Source organism: Babylonia areolata, chromosome 4, assembly GCF_041734735.1.
Source record: "Babylonia areolata isolate BAREFJ2019XMU chromosome 4, ASM4173473v1, whole genome shotgun sequence".
NCBI classification, from domain to species: Eukaryota; Metazoa; Mollusca; class Gastropoda; order Neogastropoda; family Buccinidae; genus Babylonia; species Babylonia areolata.
Genome location: NC_134879.1, coordinates 30,912,961 through 30,921,040, shown reverse-complemented (window position 1 = coordinate 30,921,040; position 8,080 = coordinate 30,912,961). Strand labels below are relative to the sequence as shown.

General features: G+C 41.9%; 1 protein-coding gene across 3 annotated transcripts in view; it reads right to left on the bottom strand.

Annotated features, from left to right (window-relative positions):
- Positions 1-6,017: 6,017 nt before the first annotated feature.
- Positions 6,018-8,080, bottom strand: part of LOC143281043 (uncharacterized) — a 32,908-nt gene continuing 30,845 nt past the window's right edge. For all 3 annotated transcript variants that reach the window (XM_076585948.1, XM_076585949.1, XM_076585950.1), the window contains exon 6: positions 6,018-8,080. This exon is cut by the window's right edge and continues 1,559 nt beyond it. The gene's annotated coding sequence lies outside the window, so the exon portion shown is untranslated.

Here is an 8,080-nt window from a genome sequence, read left to right as displayed (position 1 = left end):
TGTGTGTGTGTGTGTGTAGTGTTTCCTCCCTGATCTGGAACCCATAAACTCCTCCATATCCCTCCTTCTCAGAAACCCCTTCCTCCTCTTCTCTCTGCCTCCACTCTCCCCCTTCACCCAGCCATCCCAGTCCGCGACGGTACTACTGAAGAACAAAGTCATTCTACGATTAGCCAGGCCACTGATCTACTAGACACTAGACTAGGAATGAGACTATTAATGTATATTCTGTATGGACAGGCGGCCAGGCCTACTAACACTATAATTCCAATGTAGGGGCATAATTATACCTTTCATTTGCCTGTGTGCTAGCTCAGTATCGGTAGCACTATATTAAACAGCATATGACTTGACGTTATGTACCTTATGGATAGTTTGTTAAATGTAATCACAGTCACTCAATGATCACTGAAATAAACATTTACTACCCGCCCAACCGTACCGACTTCCAAGTGAGCCTGAAGGTCACTCAGTGACGGTCTTGCTAAATCCACTTCTATTTTTGGGGCGTGTTGTTGTCAAGGTCTTCGGTCACGTGTCGGTCATTAGTAATGACTGGGGAACGCGGTGGTGATCTAAGCATTATTGACTGACATCAGTAGTTCACTGAGTAATACTGACGTCACGTGTCCTGCATTAGTTGAATCAAAATTACTGAACACCATGGAAGTGACTTGGCTGCAGTGCAGGGACTCCTCAGTCTTTGTTTCTGACCTGGTCCAAAATGATGTGTGGTTGCGCAACGACAATATTTTTGTTACAAAGGTGCACGACACTTGTTTGGAGACTGAGTGACTGGGCTATATTCATCATTTCCCTTTATTTCATATCACCCCAAGCCGCGCAACTGATTTTTTCAAGTAAAGTATGAGAATTAAGATCATGTCACAATGAACACATACACACACACGCACGCTGACACACACACACACACACACACACACACACACACACACACACAACGTGACAGGCTGATACCGGTACACAGACTGACACACGCACACTGACACACACCGGCAAATGTTTTTTCTTTTGGTTTCATGCATGGGCCTGAGTGTGTTTGTCAATATGCACTTGCGTGTGCGCGTGCATGTTAGTGTGTACACACTGATGCGTGTGCATGCCAGTGCGTGCGTGCATACGGAAGAGGGAAGCAGATTGGTGGTGCGTGATGAACTCTGCCTGCGCCTACGTCTACACAATGGCCGTTGCCGTCTACCAGCTGCTTTACTGGACCAGGGTCGTGGTCAACGCTATCGTCACGGTCCTGGCCGCCGTCCCGCTGAAGAAAGAGGTATATGATGAATCTTTACAGGGAAGGTGATAGTGATACTGTGGTTCTTGTTGCCGTCTTTCTTGTATGGTCGTAATTATAGTCATCGTCATTAGTACCTACTGTACATAGACACACGGCACTGATACATGAATCCACAGATAGGTATATGCAAAATTAAATACGCATGTGCGTACGAACACTGACAAACATTAATACATATGTACCGGCATGCGATGATATTCATGAAGATAACGACGACGAATTATGCAACAATGTGTGCATGCATGTATGTGTATGTACATGTACATATATATATATATATATATATATATATATATATACAACACGCAGGTAGACAGATACATGTCGGCATATGCCGATTTTATTTCACTGATTTATTATCACACTGTCTTACATTCTCCGAATTTCTTTCTCGACTTTATCAACAAGAGGGACTGTGACTCGTTTTGTGGCCACATTTACACGAGACAGCTGTGCTCGATCATTGAGGACTATCTTCACTGCTGGGCACTTGACAGGAACTGAAATCACCCAGTTCATCAAAATTATTGATTTCTTAACTGTGTCGATCTTTTGTCGCCAAACCCACTCTGGTTGCTGACTCTGTACGAAGTAGGTTGCCTGTCATAGAGCTGATGACAAAACTGCGAAAATGAAAATGAAAATGTTCATTTAAGAGTAAACATCTGAGTCAAACTGACCTCCACGCTGCAAGCGACTTTCTGGACTCGTGAGTCTGGCATCGGATGGATGCAGTATATCTACGTGACGTAATGTGAGTTCCTCAACTTCCGGTCAGAACACGACAGAAACATCTGCTCTAGTGTCGATCTGGAGTTGTCGTCGATGGAGAACTGTGTCCAGAAAGTATTCTACGTCGTCTTCTCTAATTCGACTGCACTCACTTAATATAGTTTTGTTTCTACAGCAAACAGAAAACTGATTTAATCTGGAGCAATTTCTACATTTATTTGCTTTTGCCGAACAAACCGAGTCTGTTATTACGATCGGATTTTGAAAAGTGGGACCCCCTAAATCATTCTCTCCTGCTTTATCATGATTACCAAACGTGTTCAAGCAGCACCTCTTCTGTCACCAAGTATGACGCCACTGAAGGTGATCCCTGCTCCGGTGACGAACACCTCTGTGAGCGACTGCACTGATATGAAAAGACGCGTGTCTCTGCTCATGAGCCTCAACTTGTTCATACTGATGTGCCTGCTGAATGGGTTTCTTTCAGTTGAAGATGTGACTGAAGTTGCAGTTTTTAAGAAAAAAGACAATTGTAGGTTCATAACCCACCTGATCATTGTAGGTTAATAACCCATCTGTCCTTAATGGTATATTTACTGTTTGGAAAGTGTGCATGTTCTGCGAATTTATCCAAAGAATGAACACAACGTTCAAATAAATGATCGCTGGGTAATTTGCGGTCTAGAATGGAAAACAGGTCGCTTGAGTATCATGAAATTACTTACTTGCAGCACAAAATTTGCGTCATAGTTATAAGGCGTATTGTCTCTGAGTGTGTACGTGGTGAAAATTTTCAACGAACCATCGCCGATACAGTAGAAAAGACTTGCAAATTGAAATTCAAACTCTATTCTGTTCAATTTTGACCCAGTTCTGCGGTAACTTGAAAACGTCGGTATCCTTGTCGGCCACAATTCTGATGTGCCAAAATCAAACGGTCAATGATCGATCCACTGAAGAGACCAATTTTTTTAAAAGTCTCTGACCTGTCTTCTTTGATGTCAGAAGACTTGCTGATGGTGACGAACACCTCTGTGAGCGACTGTCTCAATAGCGCTACGTATCAAGAAGACTTCTGTACTTTTTTGTCAACATAGTGTTAACGTTACGTCCCAGTAGCAGCTTTTCAGTAGCGCTACGTATTGTTTGAACTGTTTGTGTGTGTGTGTGTGTGTGTGTGTGTGTTGCCAATCATCAAGCACAATACGTTTCACTTGTACAGCACTTTAGATATTAAGCTCGGAACAGCCTTGCACTCAATGCAGTACAATTCGCGACCACTGTCTTTGTACGCCCTCCCCTATCACACACACACACACATACAAAGAGAGAGAGAGAGTTATGGTTACACATCGTGTACTGGATCTGCATCTAAATAGCCTACGTGTGTGAGAGGAGTGGGAGATGCAGCTGGGGGTATGGTTAAAAGATTTTATCATTAATTTTGTGTGCTACGGTGTTTTCTGCCGGTTTGAGTTTATTTCCTGATATAGGTGTGTGCATGCGTGCGAGTGTTTATTTGCTTGTGTGTGTGTGTGTGTGTGTGTGTGTGTGTGTGTGTGTGTGTGTGTTATTACCGGTGAAATTAAATGAAAATGATATTTTGGCAACAGTAAAACTTCAAAACGTTGTCGGTCTGATGACATAAAAATTGTCGTTGATAGTCAACTTGAGATAAATACAGACTGTCACAGAAAATGCCGCATAATCAAAGGCAGATACATCCCTATTGAGAATAAGCTACGTTCATGCACGGACAGACAGGCACATAGCTGACAGTTGTTATCAACCAGGTAGTGCTATCGACACATAAGGCTTTTGAGCAAAGCTGCAATGGCAAGTCATGTTGAACGAATACAAGTGGTAACAGCACACAGCGCTTATGGCACGTGGCGCTGGGTGAGTGATAATGGTACGAAGCGCAATTAGCAGATAGCTAATGAAACGTATATATATATATATATATATATATATATATATATACAGTAACTCTGTCGATACGCATCCCGATGAAACCGCCAGCACACACGCAGACATTGGGACAGGCTAACAGAAAACGGCAACATGATTACACAACACGCTTCTTCTTCTTTCCTTCGGTGCCCACGATCTTGAGGATGATCATACCGGCACATAAAGGTGGGGTGTTGTAGACACAGTCCATTTGTAAGCTCTGGTCACTTCACTATTCTCACTGTCTGTAAAACATTGCTGAAATCCGTCAAGTTACCGTAAGGGCCACACGGTGTCAGGAAACTGACACAAAAGCGTCGACTGTTGCTGCTTCTACTGTCTCACTGGGAAGATGGTTCCAGTCCCTAACAGTCCTGGGTAGGAATGAGCCACCTCTGTACTGAGTTCTGGTGTTGATGAGGCAGAACTGCTGGTTGTGGGTACGGCGCTGTCGTGGTGGGGATGGGACTGGCTTGCTCCGGATAACTGGGCACTGGATTAGTCCATGATGGATTTTATAGAGATTTTATAGACACTCAAAAGATAGTACAACAACAAAGAAAGAAGTACTCACAAAAGCAAAGAAGAGTCCCCCGATTCCCATCACAGTATTGAAACAGAAAACTCAAAGCAAGACAGAACAATTGAGTGACGTACGTAATATTTACGTCGAACTTCTAGCGTCGCCCAAAGTGAAAAACGTCACAGAAAGTGCTCGGAGAAACTTTGTAAAGAAGCCGGACATGTGGAAACAGAAGGATGGCCCCGGCAGTCCAATGGACTAAACCACTCGACTGAGAAAATTAACAACTGGGGACAATACCAGCTTTTTGCTAGAATTAATGTGATTTTTTTTCTGACTCTATCTTCAACTGAGTGGAATCCAACAGACTTGGTAAACCATGTTTTGGGGCACTGTCAAAAAGATGTCATCAATCTCTGATGTCGAAAAGCTTATCCTATAGAAAAAAGGACACAGATACAATTATCAGGCTATTACCAGCCCACTGTGATATATTTCCACGCACAGTTCATTTTACATGGCAAACGCAAAGATCACACCCGTAGAAATTCTATGTCACTGAAACATTGGGTACAATGGAAGACACATGGAAAATGATGGAATAGCTTACATTTTATTGACGACAAACAAGGGCCTGAATCAGTTGACATTACTGGGTGTGTAGACAGCTCTAGTCTTATTCACCGTGCAAAATCTCTTGATTAGGATCAACCTGACGGATGGCAAAGAGATTGTTTTAAGCTTCCTGCACGTAGCCTATTTGACGATTCATGTTGAAGGTTTTTGCCGACTGATCACGAATCAAGACCGACTGCAGAGCGGAGAGTGTCTGGCGAACACGCGATAAACGTTCACACGAAACTGGTGTCCTGATGTCATTCTCAAACTACTAATCTTAGAAATTCGTTAGCTTCAGGCTATAACCTGAATTAGGAAAAGATGGGGTAGAGATGGAGATGGAAATGGGGAGGAAGAAGGGTAGGAAATGGAGTGATGCAGGATGGTGGTGTGACGTGAAAATGTAAATCATCGTTTACACAAAACTGACAAATATGGCGCGACTATTTTCAGATGTGTGTGTACCTTTTAATGCCCAGTCTCACATTTCTTTGTGTACATGATTTTTACCTGGTATTGATCTACCTGGTTGCAAATGGATTGTTTGTGGAGTTATTCCAGCAAAGTGTCTGTCTTTTCGTCACAAGCTGTGCAGATACAGCTGTCACATTTACTCAGTTGACGTTATGTCATTATACGTGTGACAGTGGAGCCTTCATACTTTGCTGTGTACAACAGTGTTCTTTTCTGTTGGTCTGGCTTCACAAAGCACAAACACACGCGCACACACACAAAATCGCACGCATGCACACGTTCATGCACGCACAAACACACACACACACCACAGAGCAAAACCGTTAGTGGAAAATGGAGTGAACCGAGAGAGAAAGAGAGACAGCCAGGAATAACCACAAACATTGTGCTTTATTTCGTACCGGTTGCCAATCTGTGTGGTTGTTTCATCAGCTGTTGGGGCTGAACTGAAAGAGATCAAGCACAGGATAGACTTTAAGGTACCGGTTCTCTTATGAGCATGGAGCACTTAAAAATCAAAACAAAGACACCTGGCATTTACCCTTCATACAGAGTGCATTAATTCATCAGTTATACATGTTGACACAAAAGGCAATACAAATATGACTTACATCATACCTTTTATTTGCAGAACGATACAAAATTCTAGGCAAAAATCAACAAAATATATCAACAAGAAACCATAACCTTCGGCACTCATGGTGCTGCACTTCAAATACACAACTGAATACAGATTTTTTTTGTTTTGTCACTGGTGTAAATCCAAACATGAAAACACAGCAGCAAAGACAAAGCCACAACCGACAGCTGTTATCCTGCTACCAACACGAGTTTGTTCACTATGCAAGACAGCTACGCTGCAGTAAACTGGGCTGATTAAATATTTAGAATGCTAAATCAAATGAAGAACATTAATTCAATAGTTTGAAGAAAAAATAAAACACTTCACTTCATCAAATAGCCCTTTCCTCACCAAAAGTCCATTAAAATTATGAACTGGGTAAAATAGAGTATTAAGATTGACAATGCAATTAACAATTACAAAATGAAATAAAATAAAAGTTATCCGACTAACAGCAACTATTGATCCGTGTTGTCTGTTCATCAAATTTGTCCAAACCTTTACACGATCACACAATTCTTATGGCACTTCATATGTAAGTAACCATTGTCCATACAATCTGCTCCTCCCCAAACTAACGGGTTAAAAACAACACCATGTCCCTTGGGGACTCCCCACATCTCTTTCAGGAAGGTAGGTTAGTATGCAGCTGTCGTGACTGAAACACTGGTTAAGCCAGTCACCGAATATTCAAGACACAGTGAAGCCCTACTTTGACGTGTTTCCATGTTATCTTAAGATGCTTTATAATTGTCAAATCACGCATTATTCCCATATCCAATCTCGTCCCAAACCTGTGTCAATCCTGCTTGCATCAACGCCAGAAATAACATGGCAATGATAACGATGAAAGTGAAACAGGGTGCGCCATTGTGAGATCAAGAGGAACTGCCAGCTATTGATATTTCACATGCTGGGAACACACATGATCGCCTGTTGGTTCAGTATGGTTCTGTCCTTGTGGGACTGGTTTAAAGGACAACACAACTGGAGACTCTCATTAACTATGATAACAGTAAAATAATACGAACCTATTATAGCAGTAAAATTTTGGAAGGCCAGGTGATTTTACAGATATATTCTGAAATACCGGTGTGATAACTGTAAAACATTAAACTTAACTTGGCGAGGTGATTTTAAAGATATATTCTGAAATATATCTATCCATCTGTTAAACAGGCTGGAGGAACTTCCTCTCATGCCTGTGCTGTGGTGGTGGAACCACAAGATCAAGAAGCATTTTAAAACTGAAGAACCAGCTTAGGTTTCGGGCCACTCACTTGAATTTTGGAGAGAAATCTTTTCTGTGAACCTACTCCATGACAAAGCATGTGTCATGCTTTGTGGTCCGTAAAGCTACTGTGCCATCTAACACATCACGAGACTGTGTGAAAGATAGTGTAGTCTTACGACTCCTGTCCCAGGCCGGGTCTCGCCCTAACCACCTACCGCCCAAGGAAAAAAAGACTCAGAAGACAAATCAATGGTGAGAAGGGGATGTTGTAGCTTACACTAGTCAAATGAAAGTGTATTTAAATCAAATGTTCACTAACAAAACGTTTGGCGTCCTCAGCCCAATTTAGAGCGAAGAATATACACAGTTATGAAACTTACATTATGAAGAAGCTCGGTATTTGGATACACGTGTGATTATGTAAATGTTTATAAATATATATTTTCATTAATTCCGAAATGTTTCTCACAGAATGCAAGAACATGGTTCATTAATTTGTTCTGGGCCAAAACACACACGAACGGGAAACCTTGAAAACTGTAACGTATTTTGAAAAGCACTAACATGTGCGCATGCACACATACACATACATACACATGCACACGA